The 25,970-nt window shown below is 42.6% G+C and overlaps 3 pseudogenes across 3 annotated transcripts; all 3 read right to left on the bottom strand.

Annotated features, from left to right (window-relative positions):
- Positions 1-4,224: 4,224 nt before the first annotated feature.
- LOC309652132 (protein SET pseudogene) lies at positions 4,225-5,046 on the bottom strand (annotated as a pseudogene). Its single transcript has one exon. The product of its transcript is annotated as a protein SET pseudogene (transcript).
- A 6,738-nt stretch (positions 5,047-11,784) lies between these two features.
- LOC309652127 (protein SET pseudogene) lies at positions 11,785-12,683 on the bottom strand (annotated as a pseudogene). Its single transcript has one exon. The product of its transcript is annotated as a protein SET pseudogene (transcript).
- Positions 12,684-19,492: 6,809 nt separating this feature from the next.
- Positions 19,493-25,180, bottom strand: LOC309652777 (protein SET pseudogene; annotated as a pseudogene). Its single transcript has 2 exons — positions 25,172-25,180; positions 19,493-20,200 (listed from the first exon to the last, which is right to left on the bottom strand). The product of its transcript is annotated as a protein SET pseudogene (transcript).
- Positions 25,181-25,970: the final 790 nt, after the last annotated feature.

Genomic DNA, 25,970 nt, shown 5'->3' with positions numbered 1-25,970 from the left:
TTGAGAGTGAAATAAGTTAGACAGCAAGAGAAACTTATCATAAGATATCACTTATAAAGGGAATCTAAAAATCGCCAACCATGAACTGAATTACAAACAGAACACCATCACACATTTACAAAACACACTTATGGCTGCTTAAGGGGAAAAGCGTGGTGCGGTGATGCATAAACCAGGAGGTTGAAATTGGCACAGATACCGTTCCATACGCCAATAATGTAATCGCCAAGACATACTCATTGTTCAAGGAACTGGACTCAGCACCCTCTATTCACAGAAAAAACATCTATCTGACTACTAGAAACTAGCAAAGTGATTGAGTTATACATATATATACATTCTTTTTTTATATTCTTTTCCGTTTATATTCTTTTCCGTTATGGTTTATCATAGTATACTGGATATAGTTCCCTGTGCTATACAGTAGGGCCTTGTTTATCCATTCCATGTTTAATAGTTTACATCTGTTAACCCCAACCTCCCATTCCATCCCTCCCCCAACCTCCTCCCCCTTGGCAGCCACAAGTCTGTTCTCTATGTCCATGAGTCTGTTTCTGTTTCATAGGTATGTTCATTTGTGTCGTATTTTAGATTCCACATAGAAGTGATATCATATGGTATTTGTCTTTCTCTTTCTGACTTATTTCACTTAGTATGATAATCTCTAGTTGCATCCATGTTGCTGCAAATGGCATTATTTTGTTCTTTTTTATGGCTGAGTACTAGTGCATTGTATACATGTACCACATCTTCTTTATCCATTCATCTGTCAGTGGACACTTAGGTTGTTTCCCTGTCTTGGCTATTGTGAATAGTGCTGCTGTGAATATAGGGGTGCATGTATCTCTTTGGATTAGAGTTTTGTCTGGGTATATGCCCAGGAGTGGGATTGCTGGATCATATGGTAATTCAATTTTGAATTTTTTAAGGAACCTCCATACTGTTCTCCAAAGTGGCTGTACCAATTTACATTCCCACCAACAGTGTAAGAGGGTTCCCTTTTCTCCACATCCTCTCCAGCATTTGTTATTTGGAGAGTTTTTCATGATGGCCATTCTGACCAGTGTGAGATGGTACCTTATTGTAGTTTTGATGTTCATTTCTCTAATAATTAGTGATTTTGAGCATCTTTTCATGTGCCTATTAGCTATTTGTATTTCTTCTTTGAAGAAATGTCTTTTTAGGTCTTCTGCCCCTGTTTTGATTGGTTCATTTATTTTTTTGTTGTTGAGTTGTATGAGCTGTTCATATATTTTGGAAATCAAGCCCTTCTCGGTTGCGTTGTTTGCAAATATTTTCTCCCGTTTTGTAGGTCGTCTTTTCGTTTTGTTAATGGTTTCCTTTGCTGTGCAAAAGCTTGTATCTTTGATTAGGTCCCATTTGTTTATTTTTGCTTTTATTCCTATTGCCTTGGGAGACTGAGCTAAGAAAACATTGGTACAATTTATGTCAGAGAATGTTTTGCCTGTGTTCTCTTCTAGGAATTTTATGGTGTCACGTCTTCTGTTTAAGTCTTGAAGCCATTTTGAGTTTATTTTTGTGTATGGTGAGAGGGTGTGTTTTCAATTCATTGATTTACATGCAACTGTCCAACTTTCCCAGCACCACTTGCTGAAGAGACTTTTTCCCTTTGTATATTCTTGCCTTTTTTGTCAAAAACTAATTGACTATAGGTGTGTGGGTTAATTTCTGCGCTCTCTGTTCTGCTCCATTGATCCATATGTCTGTTTTTGTGCCAATACCATGCTGTTTTGATTACTATAGCTTTGTAGTATTGTCTTAAGTCTGGGAGACCTATGCCTGTTGCTTTGTTCTTTTTCTTCAGGATTGCTTTGGCAATTCTGGGTGTTTTATGGTTCCATATAAATTTTAGGATTATTTGTTCTAGTTCTGTGAAAAATGTCATGGGTCATTTGATAGGGATTGCATTACATCTGTAGATTGCTTTGGGTAGTGTAGTCATTTTAACAATATAAATTCTTCCAATCCAAGAGCATGGGCTATCTTTCCATTTCTTTGAATCATCTTCAGTTTCCTTTACCGTTGTACAGCTCTCAGCATACAAGTCTTGCACCTCCTTGGTCAGATTTATTCCTAAGTATTTTATTTTTGGAGGTGCATTTTTTTTCAATATTTCTTTATTTGGCTGCGCCGGGTCTTGGCTGCCACGTGCGGGATCTTCATTGCTGCGTGCAGGATCTTTAGTTGCGGCATGTGGGATCATTAGCTGCGGCATGCGGGATCTTTATTTGCGGCATTCGCACTCTTACTTGTGGCATGTGAGACCTAGTTCCCTGACCAGGGATGGAACCCGGGCCCCCTGCATTGGGATTGTGGAGTCTTAGCCACTGGACCACCAGGGAAGTCCTGAGGGTGTGATTTTGGAAAGTATCGTTTATTTTACATTCCCTTTCTGATATTTCATTGTTGGTGTAAAGAAATGCAACCGATTTCTGTATGTTAATCTTGTATCCTGCTACGTTTCTGAATTCACTGATCAGTTCTCGTAGTTTTTGTGTGGAGTCTTTAGGGTTTTCTACATATAGAGTCATGTCATCTGCATATAATGATGATATTATCTCTTCCAATTTGGATACCTTTTATTTCTTTTTCTTGTCTGATTGCTGTGGCTAGGACTTCCAATACTATGTTGAATAGAAGAGGTGGAAGTGGGTATCCTTGTCTTATTCCAGAGTTTAGCGGGAGGGCTTTCAACTTTTCACCATTGAGTATTATATTGGCTCTGGGTTTGTCATAAATAGCTTTTATTATGTTGAGATGTATTCCCTCTATACCCACTTTGGTAAGAGTGTTTATCATGAATGGATGTTGAATTTTGTCAAGTGTTTTTTCTGCATCTATTGAGATGATCAAGTGGTTTTTGACTTTTGTTTATGTGGTGTATCACATTGATTGATTTGCATATGTTGAACCATCCTTATGAACCTGGGATGAATCCCACTTGCTTGTGGTGTATGATCTTTTTTATGTGTTGTTGGATCCAGTTTGCTATATTTGGTTGAGAATTTTTGCATCTATACTCATCAAAGATATTGGCCTGTAATTTTCTTTTTTGGTGGTGTCTTTGTCTGGTTTTGGTATCAGGGTGATGGTGGCTTCATAGAATGTCTTTGGGAGTGTTCCCTTCTCTTCAGTTTTTTGGAAGAGTTTGAGAAGGATCAGTATAAGTTCTTCTTCGTATGTTTGGTAGAATTTGCCTATGAAGCCATCTGGTCCTGGACTTTTGTTTGTGGGGGAGTTTTTTTTTAAATAAATTTATTTATTTTATTTACTTTATTTTTGGCTGCGCCGGGTCTTTGTTTTTTTGTGTGTGTGTGTGTACACATTTAGTTTTATTGTAACAAAGCAACTTGTACACTTTTAACGTTTCAAACTGAGCATCATCTTTCCTTTCCAGTGAAACAGAAAGAAAAATATAACACTAAACAGGAACAAAATTACAATAGAGAATGTCAATTGCAAATAAGATCCTACAGGTTCTGCTGATTCTCCCATCGAGTGGCAGGGCTCAAGTCATCATTAGGAGAGAATTTTATTTTAAAAGTGTCATCTTAAACTGCAAGGATGTCCGTTAAACATCACAATTAAACATGCCAAAGGAGAAGCCATGTTGTCAAAATGCCCACTTAACCCACCCAAACATCTCAAACCCACCCTTTGCTGACCTTCTATAACCCCATTTTTTTAAGTTTTTCTTTTCTTTTTTTAAACAAGAGAAAGTAGACAGATAGATGTTGGTAAATGCTAACTGTCTATATTCACATAGAGACACAGTGTAATCTCTGAGCCCAATATACAGAGAAAGGAGGAAAAAAGCTAGAATTCTATGCACTACTACACAGGGGCCTAGCACCCTCCAGCTTCCAGCAGAGCTAAGGGAGCAGAAGGTTTTTCTTTCTTCCCACAGAGCATGGTGGTGTTGATTCCGTAAAGTTTTTGTTGAGACAGGAAGGGATAAAAATGAATCTGGAACAGAAAGGGGTAGAGATTCTTTTCCCACTGAATTCTGCTCAAGGTATTTCCCCCCAAAATAAGTTGTGAGCCATGGTATAAAGGAGAAAAGAGACCTCAAACACAGGGCAACTGAGCACAAGAGGAGAAGGAGGAAAAAAAAAAAAAAGACTGCAACTTGCTCCCAGGGACTGGAGAAAATTAAAAAAGGAAGGTTGGAATCCATCAGTGTTCCATTAGTCATCTTCTCCTTCATCTTCCTTCATCCTTATCCCCTTCTTCATCAATATCTTCCAGTCCTTCTTCCTCTTCATCATCATCATCATCTTCTTCTCCTTCCCCTTCCTCATCATCCATGTCCGGAACCAAGTGGTACTGTAATGGATTTGGCCAAATATCATCTTTGATGACCTCTCCTAACTCATCTGCACCTGCATCAGAATGATCAGTAAACCAGGTGAAGAAGCTTTCTGGTTCCTCATGCTGTCTCTTCCTGCTGGCTTTATTCTGCGTTTGACTTGCACGTTTTGTCAGATCCTTTCCGGATTTCCATTTGATTTCAGTGGACTTTGAAGATGGATCACCACTCTCATTCAGATGAAATTCTTTGGAGAGAACTTTAGTTTCGAAGTAAGGGTTTTCATCAAAATAAAAATCTATTCTGTAACCTGATTTACTATCTTCAAATTCTGTCACTTCGACTCTTGTCAAATAATGCAGCACCTCTTCATCCTCCTCCCCAAGCAGTGCAGACACTTGTGGATGGTGAACAAATGTTGTTACCCCAAAATTTGGGATTTTGGCGATCAATTCCGACCTCTTCTGAAAAAATGGTTGGCGGAGTTTGTTATATTTCTGTTCTACTTTCAAAATCTCCTCACTGGCTTGTTCGTTAAGTCTGTCTATTTCATTTTGTACTTCATCAATATGTTCAACTGCTTCTTGCTGTTCTTCTTCTTCCTTCGGCAAGTTCGGAGAAGCAGACGTTTCCTCTGGCCTGGAGGCAGGAGTCCGTCTCAGTTTCTTCGGTTTCGTTGCTTGGGGTGGAAGTGAAAACTGGTGTTTGGGGGCCATGCTGGGAGAAAAGCCAAGAATCCACCCAAGGGAAGAAGCTCGTACCGGGAGCTCTGAGAACTCTGCACTGGGCCTTTGTTGCTGTGCACAGGCTTTCTCTAGTTGTGGTGAGCAGGGGCTACTCTTCATTGCGGAGCTCGGGTCCTAGACACACAGGCTTCAGTAGTTGTGGCACATGGGCTCAGTAGTTGTGGCTCTTGGGCTCTAGAGCGCAGGCTCAGTAGTTGTGGCACACAGTCTTAGTTGCTCCGCAGCATGTGGGATCTTCCCGGATCAGGGATGGAACCCATGTCCCCTGCATTGGCAGGTGGATCCTCAACCACTGCACCACCAGGGAAGCCCTGTGGGAGAGTTTTTAAACTACAGATTCTAGTTCATCTCTAGTGATTGGTCTGTTCAAATTATCTGTTTCTTTTTGATTCAGTGAATGCAATCCCTCCCAAAATTCCATGGTATTTTCCCCCCAAATAGAGCAAATCCTCCTAATATCTGTGGGGAACCACAAAGGACCCCAAATAGCCAAAGAAACCCTGAAAAAAGAGAACGGGCTGGAGGCATCTCCCTCCCTGACGTCACACTCTGCTGAGAAGCTACAGTCACCAAAACAGTGTGGAACTGGCTCAAAACGGGCACAGGGACCAGAGGAACAGGACAGAGAGACCAGAATTCAACCCACACGGACGGGGTCGGTGAATTTATGACACAGGGACCAAGGACACACCAAGGAGCACGACACTCCCCACGATAAATGGTGCTGGGAAAACTGGACGCCCCATAACTCATGCTGGCTACCCTGCACACAAACCTGACCAAAAACCCAGCTTTCCACGCCAAGCCCTCCCTCGCTCACACGAAGACGGACCCCCTCAACGGTCAGTCGCCCACAGGAAGCTTCTCCCCACTTTTCCTCACCGTCTCTTCACCTTTTCCTCAGGCATCACCTGGGTCCTCAGGAAACCTAGTTCCCTAGTCAGCGTGGACGCAGCCCCACTTTGTCCTGAAGCCGAAACCCCAGCGAGTCCTAAGGAGACGGAGACCGAGCTCCTCTCAGCAGAGACGCTGAGCCGGGCGTCCTACCCGAAGGCCCCCGCCCCCGCCCCCGCCCCCACGCCTGAGGAGGCTCAACTCCTCTCAGCTGCCCTCACAATCGAGTTCGCAGGGAACGAGCATGCGCTGTGGGTCAGAGAGGCGAACTCGGCGCCACCCTGTGGTCAGTGCAGGAAGTGCAGGCCGCGCCTCCCTCACAGGTCACTGGAGGCAGCGTGCCCTACTGACAGGACTGCTGAATCCATTAAACTGGACATTCAAACTAAAATGGAGTCTCTATCCCAAAAGTTTTCTAAAAGTAGTTAAGGAACAATTAATTGGAAACCATTTGGAATGAAGTGAATGTAGATGCAAACTTTACAACTGATACCAAATTCACTCAAAGTTATTCAGAGGCAAATTTTATTTTAGTTTATAATTTATGTTTGGCTGCGTTGGGTCTTCGTTGCTGCATGTGGGCTTTCTCTAGTTGCGTCGAGCGGGGCTACTCTTCGTTGCGGTGCACAGGCTTCTCATTGCGGTGGCTTCTCTTGCGGGCGAGCACGGGCTCTAGGCGCGCAGGCTTCAGTAGTTGTGCCGCGCAGGCTTGGTTGCTCTGCGGCATGTGGGAGCTTCCCGGACCAGGGCTCGAGCCCGTGTCCCCTGCATGGGCAGGCGGACTCTTAACCACTGCGTCACCAGGGAAGTCCCCACAGACAAATTTTAAATACAAAACTATTCAAGGGGCTTCCCTGGTGGTGCAGTGGTTGAGAATCTGCCTGCTAATGCAGGGGACACGGGTTCGAGCCCTGGTCTGGGAAGATCCCACATGCCGCGGAGCAACTAGGCCCGTGAGCCACAACTACTGAGCCTGCGCCTCTGGAGCCTGTGCTACGCAACAAGAGAGGCTGCGATAGTGAGAGGCCCGCACACCGCGATGAAGACTGGCCCCCGCTTGCCACAACTAGAGAAAGCCTTCGCACAGAAACGAAGACCCAACACGGCCAAAAATAAATTAATTAATTAATCAATTAAAACAAAAAAGCTGTCTCTCAAATTTAACTTCCAGAATATATTCAGGAAAAACGCATACGCCCATTTTGGCCAACCAAAGAAGCGGGCAATGCAAATCAACACTACAAAGAGGTATCACTTCGAATCAGAAAAAAGGACCATCCTCACAAAGGGTAAAAACCAGATATGCAGGACAAGGAGAGGAGAAAAGGGAGCCTTGTTACGCTGAAGGGGGGAATGTAAATTGCCAACGGCCACTCTGGAGAAGTGTGCTGTGTTTCCTAAAACATCTAAAAAACAGAGCTACAAAGCATAGGGCGCTTCCACTCATGGGCCTATATGTTGGAAAAACCAAAAATCCACAGAACGCAGGCACCCCGTTTACTGCTGCTATGTTGACAACAGCCTCGACTTGGGTACAGCTTAATAGTCCTTGGAAGGAAAAAATGGTGAAAGAAAATTTGGTACTTAAGGACAACGGAATATTACTCAGCCCTGAAATCAATGAAATGAGGCCAGTCGCAGCAACTCAGGGGGACTTATGTATGGTCATTGAGAGTGAAATAAGTTAGACAGCAAGAGAAACTTATCATAAGATATCACTTATAAAGGGAATCTAAAAATCGCCAACCATGAACTGAATTACAAACAGAACACCATCACACATTTACAAAACACACTTATGGCTGCTTAAGGGGAAAAGCGTGGTGCGGTGATGCATAAACCAGGAGGTTGAAATTGGCACAGATACCGTTCCATACGCCAATAATGTAATCGCCAAGACATACTCATTGTTCAAGGAACTGGACTCAGCACCCTCTATTCACAGAAAAAACATCTATCTGACTACTAGAAACTAGCAAAGTGATTGAGTTATACATATATATACATTCTTTTTTTATATTCTTTTCCGTTTATATTCTTTTCCGTTATGGTTTATCATAGTATACTGGATATAGTTCCCTGTGCTATACAGTAGGGCCTTGTTTATCCATTCCATGTTTAATAGTTTACATCTGTTAACCCCAACCTCCCATTCCATCCCTCCCCCAACCTCCTCCCCCTTGGCAGCCACAAGTCTGTTCTCTATGTCCATGAGTCTGTTTCTGTTTCATAGGTATGTTCATTTGTGTCGTATTTTAGATTCCACATAGAAGTGATATCATATGGTATTTGTCTTTCTCTTTCTGACTTATTTCACTTAGTATGATAATCTCTAGTTGCATCCATGTTGCTGCAAATGGCATTATTTTGTTCTTTTTTATGGCTGAGTACTAGTGCATTGTATACATGTACCACATCTTCTTTATCCATTCATCTGTCAGTGGACACTTAGGTTGTTTCCCTGTCTTGGCTATTGTGAATAGTGCTGCTGTGAATATAGGGGTGCATGTATCTCTTTGGATTAGAGTTTTGTCTGGGTATATGCCCAGGAGTGGGATTGCTGGATCATATGGTAATTCAATTTTGAATTTTTTAAGGAACCTCCATACTGTTCTCCAAAGTGGCTGTACCAATTTACATTCCCACCAACAGTGTAAGAGGGTTCCCTTTTCTCCACATCCTCTCCAGCATTTGTTATTTGGAGAGTTTTTCATGATGGCCATTCTGACCAGTGTGAGATGGTACCTTATTGTAGTTTTGATGTTCATTTCTCTAATAATTAGTGATTTTGAGCATCTTTTCATGTGCCTATTAGCTATTTGTATTTCTTCTTTGAAGAAATGTCTTTTTAGGTCTTCTGCCCCTGTTTTGATTGGTTCATTTATTTTTTTGTTGTTGAGTTGTATGAGCTGTTCATATATTTTGGAAATCAAGCCCTTCTCGGTTGCGTTGTTTGCAAATATTTTCTCCCGTTTTGTAGGTCGTCTTTTCGTTTTGTTAATGGTTTCCTTTGCTGTGCAAAAGCTTGTATCTTTGATTAGGTCCCATTTGTTTATTTTTGCTTTTATTCCTATTGCCTTGGGAGACTGAGCTAAGAAAACATTGGTACAATTTATGTCAGAGAATGTTTTGCCTGTGTTCTCTTCTAGGAATTTTATGGTGTCACGTCTTCTGTTTAAGTCTTGAAGCCATTTTGAGTTTATTTTTGTGTATGGTGAGAGGGTGTGTTTTCAATTCATTGATTTACATGCAACTGTCCAACTTTCCCAGCACCACTTGCTGAAGAGACTTTTTCCCTTTGTATATTCTTGCCTTTTTTGTCAAAAACTAATTGACTATAGGTGTGTGGGTTAATTTCTGCGCTCTCTGTTCTGCTCCATTGATCCATATGTCTGTTTTTGTGCCAATACCATGCTGTTTTGATTACTATAGCTTTGTAGTATTGTCTTAAGTCTGGGAGACCTAGGCCTGTTGCTTTGTTCTTTTTCTTCAGGATTGCTTTGGCAATTCTGGGTGTTTTATGGTTCCATATAAATTTTAGGATTATTTGTTCTAGTTCTGTGAAAAATGTCATGGGTCATTTGATAGGGATTGCATTACATCTGTAGATTGCTTTGGGTAGTGTAGTCATTTTAACAATATAAATTCTTCCAATCCAAGAGCATGGGCTATCTTTCCATTTCTTTGAATCATCTTCAGTTTCCTTTACCGTTGTACAGCTCTCAGCATACAAGTCTTGCACCTCCTTGGTCAGATTTATTCCTAAGTATTTTATTTTTGGAGGTGAATTTCTTTTTCAATATTTCTTTATTTGGCTGCGCCGGGTCTTGGCTGCCACGTGCGGGATCTTCATTGCTGCGTGCAGGATCTTTAGTTGCGGCATGTGGGATCATTAGTTGCGGCATGCGGGATCTTTATTTGCAGCATTCGCACTCTTACTTGTGGCATGTGAGACCTAGTTCCCTGACCAGGGATGGAACCCGGGCCCCCTGCATTGGGATTGTGGAGTCTTAGCCACTGGACCACCAGGGAAGTCCTGAGGGTGTGATTTTGGAAAGTATCGTTTATTTTACATTCCCTTTCTGATATTTCATTGTTGGTGTAAAGAAATGCAACCGATTTCTGTATGTTAATCTTGTATCCTGCTACGTTTCTGAATTCACTGATCAGTTCTCGTAGTTTTTGTGTGGAGTCTTTAGGGTTTTCTACATATAGAGTCATGTCATCTGCATATAATGATGATATTATCTCTTCCAATTTGGATACCTTTTATTTCTTTTTCTTGTCTGATTGCTGTGGCTAGGACTTCCAATACTATGTTGAATAGAAGAGGTGGAAGTGGGTATCCTTGTCTTATTCCAGAGTTTAGCGGGAGGGCTTTCAACTTTTCACCATTGAGTATTATATTGGCTCTGGGTTTGTCATAAATAGCTTTTATTATGTTGAGATGTATTCCCTCTATACCCACTTTGGTAAGAGTGTTTATCATGAATGGATGTTGAATTTTGTCAAGTGTTTTTTCTGCATCTATTGAGATGATCAAGTGGTTTTTGACTTTTGTTTATGTGGTGTATCACATTGATTGATTTGCATATGTTGAACCATCCTTATGAACCTGGGATGAATCCCACTTGCTTGTGGTGTATGATCTTTTTTATGTGTTGTTGGATCCAGTTTGCTATATTTGGTTGAGAATTTTTGCATCTATACTCATCAAAGATATTGGCCTTTAATTTTCTTTTTTGGTGGTGTCTTTGTCTGGTTTTGGTATCAGGGTGATGGTGGCTTCATAGAATGTCTTTGGGAGTGTTCCCTTCTCCAGTTTTTTGGAAGAGTTTGAGAAGGATCAGTATAAATTCTTCTTCGTATGTTTGGTAGAATTTGCCTATGAAGCCATCTGGTCCTGGACTTTTGTTTGTGGGGGAGTTTTTTTAAAAATAAATTTATTTATTTTATTTACTTTATTTTTGGCTGCGCCGGGTCTTTGTTTTTGTGTGTGTGTGTGTGTGTACACATTTAGTTTTATTGTAACAAAGCAACTTGTACACTTTTAACGTTTCAAACTGAGCATCATCTTTCCTTTCCAGTGAAACAGAAAGAAAAATATAACACTAAACAGGAACGAAATTACAATAGAGAATGTCAATTGCAAATAAGATCCTACAGGTTCTGCTGATTCTCCCATCGAGTGGCAGGGCTCAAGTCATCATTAGGAGAGAATTTTATTTTAAAAGTGTCATCTTAAACTGCAAGGATGTCCGTTAAACATCACAATTAAACATGCCAAAGGAGAAGCCATGTTGTCAAAATGCCCACTTAACCCACCCAAACATCTCAAACCCACCCTTTGCTGACCTTCTATAACCCCATTTTTTTAAGTTTTTCTTTTCTTTTTTTAAACAAGAGAAAGTAGACAGATAGATGTTGGTAAATGCTAACTGTCCATATTCACATAGAGACACAGTGTAATCTCTGAGCCCAATATACAGAGAAAGGAGGAAAAAAGCTAGAATTCTATGCACTACTACACAGGGGCCTAGCACCCTCCAGCTTCCAGCAGAGCTAAGGGAGCAGAAGGTTTTTCTTTTTTCCCACAGAGCATGGTGGTGTTGATTCCGTAAAGTTTTTGTTGAGACAGGAAGGGATAAAAATGAATCTGGAACAGAAAGGGGTAGAGATTCTTTTCCCACTGAATTCTGCTCAAGGTATTTCCCCCCAAAATAAGTTGTGAGCCATGGTATAAAGGAGAAAAGAGACCTCAAACACAGGGCAACTGAGCACAAGAGGAGAAGGAGGAAAAAAAAAAAAGGCTGCAACTTGCTCCCAGGGACTGGAGAAAATTAAAAAAGGAAGGTTGGAATCCATCAGTGTTCCATTAGTCATCTTCTCCTTCATCTTCCTTCATCCTTATCCCCTTCTTCATCAATATCTTCCAGTCCTTCTTCCTCTTCATCATCATCATCATCTTCTTCTCCTTCCCCTTCCTCATCATCCATGTCCGGAACCAAGTGGTACTGTAATGGATTTGGCCAAATATCATCTTTGATGACCTCTCCTAACTCATCTGCACCTGCATCAGAATGATCAGTAAACCAGGTGAAGAAGCTTTCTGGTTCCTCATGCTGTCTCTTCCTGCTGGCTTTATTCTGCGTTTGACTTGCACGTTTTGTCAGATCCTTTCCGGATTTCCATTTGATTTCAGTGGACTTTGAAGATGGATCACCACTCTCATTCAGATGAAATTCTTTGGAGAGAACTTTAGTTTCGAAGTAAGGGTTTTCATCAAAATAAAAATCTATTCTGTAACCTGATTTACTATCTTCAAATTCTGTCACTTCGACTCTTGTCAAATAATGCAGCACCTCTTCATCCTCCTCCCCAAGCAGTGCAGACACTTGTGGATGGTGAACAAATGTTGTTACCCCAAAATTTGGGATTTTGGCGATCAATTCCGACCTCTTCTGAAAAAATGGTTGGCGGAGTTTGTTATATTTCTGTTCTACTTTCAAAATCTCCTCACTGGCTTGTTCGTTAAGTCTGTCTATTTCATTTTGTACTTCATCAATATGTTCAACTGCTTCTTGCTGTTCTTCTTCTTCCTTCGGCAAGTTCGGAGAAGCAGACGTTTCCTCTGGCCTGGAGGCAGGAGTCCGTCTCAGTTTCTTCGGTTTCGTTGCTTGGGGTGGAAGTGAAAACTGGTGTTTGGGGGCCATGCTGGGAGAAAAGCCAAGAATCCACCCAAGGGAAGAAGCTCGTACCGGGAGCTCTGAGAACTCTGCACTGGGCCTTTGTTGCTGTGCACAGGCTTTCTCTAGTTGTGGTGAGCAGGGGCTACTCTTCATTGCGGAGCTCGGGTCCTAGACACACAGGCTTCAGTAGTTGTGGCACATGGGCTCAGTAGTTGTGGCTCTTGGGCTCTAGAGCGCAGGCTCAGTAGTTGTGGCACACAGTCTTAGTTGCTCCGCAGCATGTGGGATCTTCCCGGATCAGGGATGGAACCCATGTCCCCTGCATTGGCAGGTGGATCCTCAACCACTGCACCACCAGGGAAGCCCTGTGGGAGAGTTTTTAAACTACAGATTCTAGTTCATCTCTAGTGATTGGTCTGTTCAAATTATCTGTTTCTTTTTGATTCAGTGAATGCAATCCCTCCCAAAATTCCATGGTATTTTCCCCCCAAATAGAGCAAATCCTCCTAATATCTGTGGGGAACCACAAAGGACCCCAAATAGCCAAAGAAACCCTGAAAAAAGAGAACGGGCTGGAGGCATCTCCCTCCCTGACGTCACACTCTGCTGAGAAGCTACAGTCACCAAAACAGTGTGGAACTGGCTCAAAACGGGCACAGGGACCAGAGGAACAGGACAGAGAGACCAGAATTCAACCCACACGGACGGGGTCGGTGAATTTATGACACAGGGACCAAGGACACACCAAGGAGCACGACACTCCCCACGATAAATGGTGCTGGGAAAACTGGACGCCCCATAACTCATGCTGGCTACCCTGCACACAAACCTGACCAAAAACCCAGCTTTCCACGCCAAGCCCTCCCTCGCTCACACGAAGACGGACCCCCTCAACGGTCAGTCGCCCACAGGAAGCTTCTCCCCACTTTTCCTCACCGTCTCTTCACCTTTTCCTCAGGCATCACCTGGGTCCTCAGGAAACCTAGTTCCCTAGTCAGCGTGGACGCAGCCCCACTTTGTCCTGAAGCCGAAACCCCAGCGAGTCCTAAGGAGACGGAGACCAAACTCCTCTCAGCAGAGACGGTGAGCCGGGCGTCCTACCCGAAGGCCCCCGCCCCCGCCCCCGCGCCTGAGGAGGCTCAACTCCTCTCAGCTGCCCTCACAATCGAGTTCGCAGGGAACGAGCATGCGCTGTGGGTCAGAGAGGCGAACTCGGCGCCACCCTGTGGTCAGTGCAGGAAGTGCAGGCCGCGCCTCCCTCACAGGTCACTGGAGGCAGCGTGCCCTACTGACAGGACTGCTGAATCCATTAAACTGGACATTCAAACTAAAATGGAGTCTCTATCCCAAAAGTTTTCTAAAAGTAGTTAAGGAACAATTAATTGGAAACCATTTGGAATGAAGTGAATGTAGATGCAAACTTTACAACTGATACCAAATTCACTCAAAGTTATTCAGAGGCAAATTTTATTTTAGTTTCTAATTTATGTTTGGCTGCGTTGGGTCTTCGTTGCTGCATGTGGGCTTTCTCTAGTTGCGTCGAGCGGGGCTACTCTTCGTTGCGGTGCACGGGCTTCTCATTGCGGTGGCTTCTCTTGTGGGCGAGCACGGGCTCTAGGCGCGCAGGCTTCAGTAGTTGTGCCGCGCAGGCTTGGTTGCTCTGCGGCATGTGGGAGCTTCCCGGACCAGGGCTCGAGCCCGTGTCCCCTGCATGGGCAGGCGGACTCTTAACCACTGCGTCACCAGGGAAGTCCCCACAGACAAATTTTAAATACAAAACTATTCAAGGGGCTTCCCTGGTGGTGCAGTGGTTGAGAATCTGCCTGCTAATGCAGGGGACACGGGTTCGAGCCCTGGTCTGGGAAGATCCCACATGCCGCGGAGCAACTAGGCCCGTGAGCCACAACTACTGAGCCTGCGCCTCTGGAGCCTGTGCTACGCAACAAGAGAGGCTGCGATAGTGAGAGGCCCGCACACCGCGATGAAGACTGGCCCCCGCTTGCCACAACTAGAGAAAGCCTTCGCACAGAAACGAAGACCCAACACGGCCAAAAATAAATTAATTAATTAATCAATTAAAACAAAAAAGCTGTCTCTCAAATTTAACTTCCAGAATATATTCAGGAAAAACGCATACGCCCATTTTGGCCAACCAAAGAAGCGGGCAATGCAAATCAACACTACAAAGAGGTATCACTTCGAATCAGAAAAAAGGACCATCCTCACAAAGGGTAAAAACCAGATATGCAGGACAAGGAGAGGAGAAAAGGGAGCCTTGTTACGCTGAAGGGGGGAATGTAAATTGCCAACGGCCACTCTGGAGAAGTGTGCTGTGTTTCCTAAAACATCTAAAAAACAGAGCTACAAAGCATAGGGCGCTTCCACTCATGGGCCTATATGTTGGAAAAACCAAAAATCCACAGAACGCAGGCACCCCGTTTACTGCTGCTATGTTGACAACAGCCTCGACTTGGGTACAGCTTAATAGTCCTTGGAAGGAAAAAATGGTGAAAGAAAATTTGGTACTTAAGGACAACGGAATATTACTCAGCCCTGAAATCAATGAAATGAGGCCAGTCGCAGCAACTCAGGGGGACTTATGTATGGTCATTGAGAGTGAAATAAGTTAGACAGCAAGAGAAACTTATCATAAGATATCACTTATAAAGGGAATCTAAAAATCGCCAACCATGAACTGAATTACAAACAGAACACCATCACACATTTACAAAACACACTTATGGCTGCTTAAGGGGAAAAGCGTGGTGCGGTGATGCATAAACCAGGAGGTTGAAATTGGCACAGATACCGTTCCATACGCCAATAATGTAATCGCCAAGACATACTCATTGTTCAAGGAACTGGACTCAGCACCCTCTATTCACAGAAAAAACATCTATCTGACTACTAGAAACTAGCAAAGTGATTGAGTTATACATATATATACATTCTTTTTTTATATTCTTTTCCGTTTATATTCTTTTCCGTTATGGTTTATCATAGTATACTGGATATAGTTCCCTGTGCTATACAGTAGGGCCTTGTTTATCCATTCCATGTTTAATAGTTTACATCTGTTAACCCCAACCTCCCATTCCATCCCTCCCCCAACCTCCTCCCCCTTGGCAGCCACAAGTCTGTTCTCTATGTCCATGAGTCTGTTTCTGTTTCATAGGTATGTTCATTTGTGTCGTATTTTAGATTCCACATAGAAGTGATATCATATGGTATTTGTCTTTCTCTTTCTGACTTATTTCACTTAGTATGATAATCTCTAGTTGCATCCATGTTGCTGCAAATGGCATTATTTTGTTCTTTTTTATGGCTGAGTACTAGTGCATTGTATACATGTACCACATCTTCTTTATCCATTCATCTGTCAGTGGACACTTAGGTTGTTTCCCTGTCTTGGCTATTGTGAATAGTGCTGCTGTGAATATAGGGGTGCATGTATCTCTTTGGATTAGAGTTTTGTCTGGGTATATGCCCAGGAGTGGGATTGCTGGATCATATGGTAATTCAATTTTGAATTTTTTAAGGAACCTCCATACTGTTCTCCAAAGTGGCTGTACCAATTTACATTCCCACCAACAGTGTAAGAGGGTTCCCTTTTCTCCACATCCTCTCCAGCATTTGTTATTTGGAGAGTTTTTCATGATGGCCATTCTGACCAGTGTGAGATGGTACCTTATTGTAGTTTTGATGTTCATTTCTCTAATAATTAGTGATTTTGAGCATCTTTTCATGTGCCTATTAGCTATTTGTATTTCTTCTTTGAAGAAATGTCTTTTTAGGTCTTCTGCCCCTGTTTTGATTGGTTCATTTATTTTTTTGTTGTTGAGTTGTATGAGCTGTTCATATATTTTGGAAATCAAGCCCTTCTCGGTTGCGTTGTTTGCAAATATTTTCTCCCGTTTTGTAGGTCGTCTTTTCGTTTTGTTAATGGTTTCCTTTGCTGTGCAAAAGCTTGTATCTTTGATTAGGTCCCATTTGTTTATTTTTGCTTTTATTCCTATTGCCTTGGGAGACTGAGCTAAGAAAACATTGGTACAATTTATGTCAGAGAATGTTTTGCCTGTGTTCTCTTCTAGGAATTTTATGGTGTCACGTCTTCTGTTTAAGTCTTGAAGCCATTTTGAGTTTATTTTTGTGTATGGTGAGAGGGTGTGTTTTCAATTCATTGATTTACATGCAACTGTCCAACTTTCCCAGCACCACTTGCTGAAGAGACTTTTTCCCTTTGTATATTCTTGCCTTTTTTGTCAAAAACTAATTGACTATAGGTGTGTGGGTTAATTTCTGCGCTCTCTGTTCTGCTCCATTGATCCATATGTCTGTTTTTGTGCCAGTACCATGCTGTTTTGATTACTATAGCTTTGTAGTATTGTCTTAAGTCTGGGAGACCTAGGCCTGTTGCTTTGTTCTTTTTCTTCAGGTTTGCTTTGGCAATTCTGGGTGTTTTATGGTTCCATATAAATTTTAGGATTATTTGTTCTAGTTCTGTGAAAAATGTCATGGGTCATTTGATAGGGATTGCATTACATCTGTAGATTGCTTTGGGTAGTGTAGTCATTTTAACAATATAAATTCTTCCAATCCAAGAGCATGGGCTATCTTTCCATTTCTTTGAATCATCTTCAGTTTCCTTTACCGTTGTACAGCTCTCAGCATACAAGTCTTGCACCTCCTTGGTCAGATTTATTCCTAAGTATTTTATTTTTGGAGGTGCATTTTTTTTCAATATTTCTTTATTTGGCTGCGCCGGGTCGTGGCTGCCACGTGCGGGATCTTCATTGCTGCGTGCAGGATCTTTAGTTGCGGCATGCGGGATCATTAGTTGCGGCATGCGGGATCTTTATTTGCGGCATTCGCACTCTTACTTGTGGCATGTGAGACCTAGTTCCCTGACCAGGGATGGAACCCGGGCCCCCTGCATTGGGATTGTGGAGTCTTAGCCACTGGACCACCAGGGAAGTCCTGAGGGTGTGATTTTGGAAAGTATCGTTTATTTTACATTCCCTTTCTGATATTTCATTGTTGGTGTAAAGAAATGCAACCGATTTCTGTATGTTAATCTTGTATCCTGCTACGTTTCTGAATTCACTGATCAGTTCTCGTAGTTTTTGTGTGGAGTCTTTAGGGTTTTCTACATATAGAGTCATGTCATCTGCATATAATGATGATATTATCTCTTCCAATTTGGATACCCTTTATTTCTTTTTCTTGTCTGATTGCTGTGGCTAGGACTTCCAATACTATGTTGAATAGAAGAGGTGGAAGTGGGTATCCTTGTCTTATTCCAGAGTTTAGCGGGAGGGCTTTCAACTTTTCACCATTGAGTATTATATTGGCTCTGGGTTTGTCATAAATAGCTTTTATTATGTTGAGATGTATTCCCTCTATACCCACTTTGGTAAGAGTGTTTATCATGAATGGATGTTGAATTTTGTCAAGTGTTTTTTCTGCATCTATTGAGATGATCAAGTGGTTTTTGACTTTTGTTTATGTGGTGTATCACATTGATTGATTTGCATATGTTGAACCATCCTTATGAACCTGGGATGAATCCCACTTGCTTGTGGTGTATGATCTTTTTTATGTGTTGTTGGATCCAGTTTGCTATATTTGGTTGAGAATTTTTGCATCTATACTCATCAAAGATATTGGCCTGTAATTTTCTTTTTTGGTGGTGTCTTTGTCTGGTTTTGGTATCAGGGTGATGGTGGCTTCATAGAATGTCCTTGGGAGTGTTCCCTTCTCTTCAGTTTTTTGGAAGAGTTTGAGAAGGATCAGTATAAGTTCTTCTTCGTATGTTTGGTAGAATTTGCCTATGAAGCCATCTGGTCCTGGACTTTTGTTTGTGGGGGAGTTTTTTTTAAAATAAATTTATTTATTTTATTTACTTTATTTTTGGCTGCGCCAGGTCTTTGTTTTTTTTTGTGTGTGTGTGTACACATTTAGTTTTATTGTAACAAAGCAACTTGTACACTTTTAACGTTTCAAACTGAGCATCATCTTTCCTTTCCAGTGAAACAGAAAGAAAAATATAACACTAAACAGGAACGAAATTACAATAGAGAATGTCAATTGCAAATAAGATCCTACAGGTTCTGCTGATTCTCCCATCGAGTGGCAGGGCTCAAGTCATCATTAGGAGAGAATTTTATTTTAAAAGTGTCATCTTAAACTGCAAGGATGTCCGTTAAACATCACAATTAAACATGCCAAAGGAGAAGCCATGTTGTCAAAATGCCCACTTAACCCACCCAAACATCTCAAACCCACCCTTTGCTGACCTTCTATAACCCCATTTTTTTAAGTTTTTCTTTTCTTTTTTTAAACAAGAGAAAGTAGACAGATAGATGTTGGTAAATGCTAACTGTCCATATTCACATAGAGACACAGTGTAATCTCTGAGCCCAATATACAGAGAAAGGAGGAAAAAAGCTAGAATTCTATGCACTACTACACAGGGGCCTAGCACCCTCCAGCTTCCAGCAGAGCTAAGGGAGCAGAAGGTTTTTCTTTTTTCCCACAGAGCATGGTGGTGTTGATTCCGTAAAGTTTTTGTTGAGACAGGAAGGGATAAAAATGAATCTGGAACAGAAAGGGGTAGAGATTCTTTTCCCACTGAATTCTGCTCAAGGTATTTCCCCCCAAAATAAGTTGTGAGCCATGGTATAAAGGAGAAAAGAGACCTCAAACACAGGGCAACTGAGCACAAGAGGAGAAGGAGGAAAAAAAAAAAAAGACTGCAACTTGCTCCCAGGGACTGGAGAAAATTAAAAAAGGAAGGTTGGAATCCATCAGTGTTCCATTAGTCATCTTCTCCTTCATCTTCCTTCATCCTTATCCCCTTCTTCATCAATATCTTCCAGTCCTTCTTCCTCTTCATCATCATCATCATCTTCTTCTCCTTCCCCTTCCTCATCATCCATGTCCGGAACCAAGTGGTACTGTAATGGATTTGGCCAAATATCATCTTTGATGACCTCTCCTAACTCATCTGCACCTGCATCAGAATGAACAGTAAACCAGGTGAAGAAGCTTTCTGGTTCCTCATGCTGTCTCTTCCTGCTGGCTTTATTCTGCGTTTGACTTGCACGTTTTGTCAGATCCTTTCCGGATTTCCATTTGATTTCAGTGGACTTTGAAGATGGATCACCACTCTCATTCAGATGAAATTCTTTGGAGAGAACTTTAGTTTCGAAGTAAGGGTTTTCATCAAAATAAAAATCTATTCTGTAACCTGATTTACTATCTTCAAATTCTGTCACTTCGACTCTTGTCAAATAATGCAGCACCTCTTCATCCTCCTCCCCAAGCAGTGCAGACACTTGTGGATGGTGAACAAATGTTGTTACCCCAAAATTTGGGATTTTGGCGATCAATTCCGACCTCTTCTGAAAAAATGGTTGGCGGAGTTTGTTATATTTCTGTTCTACTTTCAAAATCTCCTCACTGGCTTGTTCGTTAAGTCTGTCTATTTCATTTTGTACTTCATCAATATGTTCAACTGCTTCTTGCTGTTCTTCTTCTTCCTTCGGCAAGTTCGGAGAAGCAGACGTTTCCTCTGGCCTGGAGGCAGGAGTCCGTCTCAGTTTCTTCGGTTTCGTTGCTTGGGGTGGAAGTGAAAACTGGTGTTTGGGGGCCATGCTGGGAGAAAAGCCAAGAATCCACCCAAGGGAAGAAGCTCGTACCGGGAGCTCTGAGAACTCTGCACTGGGCCTTTGTTGCTGTGCACAGGCTTTCTCTAGTTGTGGTGAGCAGGGGCTACTCTTCATTGCGGAGCTCGGGTCCTAGACACACAGGCTTCAGTAGTTGTGGCACATGGGCTCAGTAGTTGTGGCTCTTGGGCTCTAGAGCGCAGGCTCAGTAGTTGTGGCACACAGTCTTAGTTGCTCCGCAGCATGTGGGATCTTCCCGGATCAGGGATGGAACCCATGTCCCCTGCATTGGCAGGTGGATCCTCAACCACTGCACCACCAGGGAAGCCCTGTGGGAGAGTTTTTAAACTACAGATTCTAGTTCATCTCTAGTGATTGGTCTGTTCAAATTATCTGTTTCTTTTTGATTCAGTGAATGCAATCCCTCCCAAAATTCCATGGTATTTTCCCCCCAAATAGAGCAAATCCTCCTAATATCTGTGGGGAACCACAAAGGACCCCAAATAGCCAAAGAAACCCTGAAAAAAGAGAACGGGCTGGAGGCATCTCCCTCCCTGACGTCACACTCTGCTGAGAAGCTACAGTCACCAAAACAGTGTGGAACTGGCTCAAAACGGGCACAGGGACCAGAGGAACAGGACAGAGAGACCAGAATTCAACCCACACGGACGGGGTCGGTGAATTTATGACACAGGGACCAAGGACACACCAAGGAGCACGACACTCCCCACGATAAATGGTGCTGGGAAAACTGGACGCCCCATAACTCATGCTGGCTACCCTGCACACAAACCTGACCAAAAACCCAGCTTTCCACGCCAAGCCCTCCCTCGCTCACACGAAGACGGACCCCCTCAACGGTCAGTCGCCCACAGGAAGCTTCTCCCCACTTTTCCTCACCGTCTCTTCACCTTTTCCTCAGGCATCACCTGGGTCCTCAGGAAACCTAGTTCCCTAGTCAGCGTGGACGCAGCCCCACTTTGTCCTGAAGCCGAAACCCCAGCGAGTCCTAAGGAGACGGAGACCAAACTCCTCTCAGCAGAGACGGTGAGCCGGGCGTCCTACCCGAAGGCCCCCGCCCCCGCCCCCGCGCCTGAGGAGGCTCAACTCCTCTCAGCTGCCCTCACAATCGAGTTCGCAGGGAACGAGCATGCGCTGTGGGTCAGAGAGGCGAACTCGGCGCCACCCTGTGGTCAGTGCAGGAAGTGCAGGCCGCGCCTCCCTCACAGGTCACTGGAGGCAGCGTGCCCTACTGACAGGACTGCTGAATCCATTAAACTGGACATTCAAACTAAAATGGAGTCTCTATCCCAAAAGTTTTCTAAAAGTAGTTAAGGAACAATTAATTGGAAACCATTTGGAATGAAGTGAATGTAGATGCAAACTTTACAACTGATACCAAATTCACTCAAAGTTATTCAGAGGCAAATTTTATTTTAGTTTCTAATTTATGTTTGGCTGCGTTGGGTCTTCGTTGCTGCATGTGGGCTTTCTCTAGTTGCGTCGAGCGGGGCTACTCTTCGTTGCGGTGCACGGGCTTCTCATTGCGGTGGCTTCTCTTGCGGGCGAGCACGGGCTCTAGGCGCGCAGGCTTCAGTAGTTGTGCCGCGCAGGCTTGGTTGCTCTGCGGCATGTGGGAGCTTCCCGGACCAGGGCTCGAGCCCGTGTCCCCTGCATGGGCAGGCGGACTCTTAACCACTGCGTCACCAGGGAAGTCCCCACAGACAAATTTTAAATACAAAACTATTCAAGGGGCTTCCCTGGTGGTGCAGTGGTTGAGAATCTGCCTGCTAATGCAGGGGACACGGGTTCGAGCCCTGGTCTGGGAAGATCCCACATGCCGCGGAGCAACTAGGCCCGTGAGCCACAACTACTGAGCCTGCGCCTCTGGAGCCTGTGCTACGCAACAAGAGAGGCTGCGATAGTGAGAGGCCCGCACACCGCGATGAAGACTGGCCCCCGCTTGCCACAACTAGAGAAAGCCTTCGCACAGAAACGAAGACCCAACACGGCCAAAAATAAATTAATTAGTTAATCAGTTAAAACAAAAAAGCTGTCTCTCAAATTTAACTTCCAGAATATATTCAGGAAAAACGCATACGCCCATTTTGGCCAACCAAAGAAGCGGGCAATGCAAATCAACACTACAAAGAGGTATCACTTCGAATCAGAAAAAAGGACCATCCTCACAAAGGGTAAAAACCAGATATGCAGGACAAGGAGAGGAGAAAAGGGAGCCTTGTTACGCTGAAGGGGGGAATGTAAATTGCCAACGGCCACTCTGGAGAAGTGTGCTGTGTTTCCTAAAACATCTAAAAAACAGAGCTACAAAGCATAGGGCGCTTCCACTCATGGGCCTATATGTTGGAAAAACCAAAAATCCACAGAACGCAGGCACCCCGTTTACTGCTGCTATGTTGACAACAGCCTCGACTTGGGTACAGCTTAATAGTCCTTGGAAGGAAAAAATGGTGAAAGAAAATTTGGTACTTAAGGACAACGGAATATTACTCAGCCCTGAAATCAATGAAATGAGGCCAGTCGCAGCAACTCAGGGGGACTTATGTATGGTCATTGAGAGTGAAATAAGTTAGACAGCAAGAGAAACTTATCATAAGATATCACTTATAAAGGGAATCTAAAAATCGCCAACCATGAACTGAATTACAAACAGAACACCATCACACATTTACAAAACACACTTATGGCTGCTTAAGGGGAAAAGCGTGGTGCGGTGATGCATAAACCAGGAGGTTGAAATTGGCACAGATACCGTTCCATACGCCAATAATGTAATCGCCAAGACATACTCATTGTTCAAGGAACTGGACTCAGCACCCTCTATTCACAGAAAAAACATCTATCTGACTACTAGAAACTAGCAAAGTGATTGAGTTATACATATATATACATTCTTTTTTTATATTCTTTTCCGTTTATATTCTTTTCCGTTATGGTTTATCATAGTATACTGGATATAGTTCCCTGTGCTATACAGTAGGGCCTTGTTTATCCATTCCATGTTTAATAGTTTACATCTGTTAACCCCAACCTCCCATTCCATCCCTCCCCCAACCTCCTCCCCCTTGGCAGCCACAAGTCTGTTCTCTATGTCCATGAGTCTGTTTCTGTTTCATAGGTATGTTCATTTGTGTCATATTTTAGATTCCACATAGAAGTGATATCATATGGTATTTGTCTTTCTCTTTCTGACTTATTTCACTTAGTATGATAATCTCTAGTTGCATCCATGTTGCTGCAAATGGCATTATTTTGTTCTTTTTTATGGCTGAGTACTAGTGCATTGTATACATGTACCACATCTTCTTTATCCATTCATCTGTCAGTGGACACTTAGGTTGTTTCCCTGTCTTGGCTATTGTGAATAGTGCTGCTGTGAATATAGGGGTGCATGTATCTCTTTGGATTAGAGTTTTGTCTGGGTATATGCCCAGGAGTGGGATTGCTGGATCATATGGTAATTCAATTTTGAATTTTTTAAGGAACCTCCATACTGTTCTCCAAAGTGGCTGTACCAATTTACATTCCCACCAACAGTGTAAGAGGGTTCCCTTTTCTCCACATCCTCTCCAGCATTTGTTATTTGGAGAGTTTTTCATGATGGCCATTCTGACCAGTGTGAGATGGTACCTTATTGTAGTTTTGATGTTCATTTCTCTAATAATTAGTGATTTTGAGCATCTTTTCATGTGCCTATTAGCTATTTGTATTTCTTCTTTGAAGAAATGTCTTTTTAGGTCTTCTGCCCCTGTTTTGATTGGTTCATTTATTTTTTTGTTGTTGAGTTGTATGAGCTGTTCATATATTTTGGAAATCAAGCCCTTCTCGGTTGCGTTGCTTGCAAATATTTTCTCCCGTTTTGTAGGTCGTCTTTTCGTTTTGTTAATGGTTTCCTTTGCTGTGCAAAAGCTTGTATCTTTGATTAGGTCCCATTTGTTTATTTTTGCTTTTATTCCTATTGCCTTGGGAGACTGAGCTAAGAAAACATTGGTACAATTTATGTCAGAGAATGTTTTGCCTGTGTTCTCTTCTAGGAATTTTATGGTGTCACGTCTTCTGTTTAAGTCTTGAAGCCATTTTGAGTTTATTTTTGTGTATGGTGAGAGGGTGTGTTTTCAATTCATTGATTTACATGCAACTGTCCAACTTTCCCAGCACCACTTGCTGAAGAGACTTTTTCCCTTTGTATATGCTTGCCTTTTTTGTCAAAAACTAATTGACTATAGGTGTGTGGGTTAATTTCTGCGCTCTCTGTTCTGCTCCATTGATCCATATGTCTGTTTTTGTGCCAGTACCATGCTGTTTTGATTACTATAGCTTTGTAGTATTGTCTTAAGTCTGGGAGACCTAGGCCTGTTGCTTTGTTCTTTTTCTTCAGGATTGCTTTGGCAATTCTGGGTGTTTTATGGTTCCATATAAATTTTAGGATTATTTGTTCTAGTTCTGTGAAAAATGTCATGGGTCATTTGATAGGGATTGCATTACATCTGTAGATTGCTTTGGGTAGTGTAGTCATTTTAACAATATAAATTCTTCCAATCCAAGAGCATGGGCTATCTTTCCATTTCTTTGAATCATCTTCAGTTTCCTTTAACGTTGTACAGCTCTCAGCATACAAGTCTTGCACCTCCTTGGTCAGATTTATTCCTAAGTATTTTATTTTTGGAGGTGAATTTCTTTTTCAATATTTCTTTATTTGGCTGCGCCGGGTCTTGGCTGCCACGTGCGTGATCTTCATTGCTGCGTGCAGGATCTTTAGTTGCAGCATGTGGGATCATTAGTTGCGGCATGCGGGATCTTTATTTGCAGCATTCGCACTCTTACTTGTGGCATGTGAGACCTAGTTCCCTGACCAGGGATGGAACCCGGGCCCCCTGCATTGGGATTGTGGAGTCTTAGCCACTGGACCACCAGGGAAGTCCTGAGGGTGTGATTTTGGAAAGTATCGTTTATTTTACATTCCCTTTCTGATATTTCATTGTTGGTGTAAAGAAATGCAACCGATTTCTGTATGTTAATCTTGTATCCTGCTACGTTTCTGAATTCACTGATCAGTTCTCGTAGTTTTTGTGTGGAGTCTTTAGGGTTTTCTACATATAGAGTCATGTCATCTGCATATAATGATGATATTATCTCTTCCAATTTGGATACCCTTTATTTCTTTTTCTTGTCTGATTGCTGTGGCTAGGACTTCCAATACTATGTTGAATAGAAGAGGTGGAAGTGGGTATCCTTGTCTTATTCCAGAGTTTAGCGGGAGGGCTTTCAACTTTTCACCATTGAGTATTATATTGGCTCTGGGTTTGTCATAAATAGCTTTTATTATGTTGAGATGTATTCCCTCTATACCCACTTTGGTAAGAGTGTTTATCATGAATGGATGTTGAATTTTGTCAAGTGTTTTTTCTGCATCTATTGAGATGATCAAGTGGTTTTTGACTTTTGTTTATGTGGTGTATCACATTGATTGATTTGCATATGTTGAACCATCCTTATGAACCTGGGATGAATCCCACTTGCTTGTGGTGTATGATCTTTTTTATGTGTTGTTGGATCCAGTTTGCTATATTTGGTTGAGAATTTTTGCATCTATACTCATCAAAGATATTGGCCTTTAATTTTC

The sequence above is a fragment of the Balaenoptera physalus genome (assembly GCF_965194825.1).
Source record: "Balaenoptera physalus genome assembly, chromosome: X".
Classification (NCBI taxonomy): Eukaryota; Metazoa; Chordata; class Mammalia; order Artiodactyla; family Balaenopteridae; genus Balaenoptera; species Balaenoptera physalus.
This window is presented reverse-complemented; position numbering and strand designations above follow the sequence as displayed.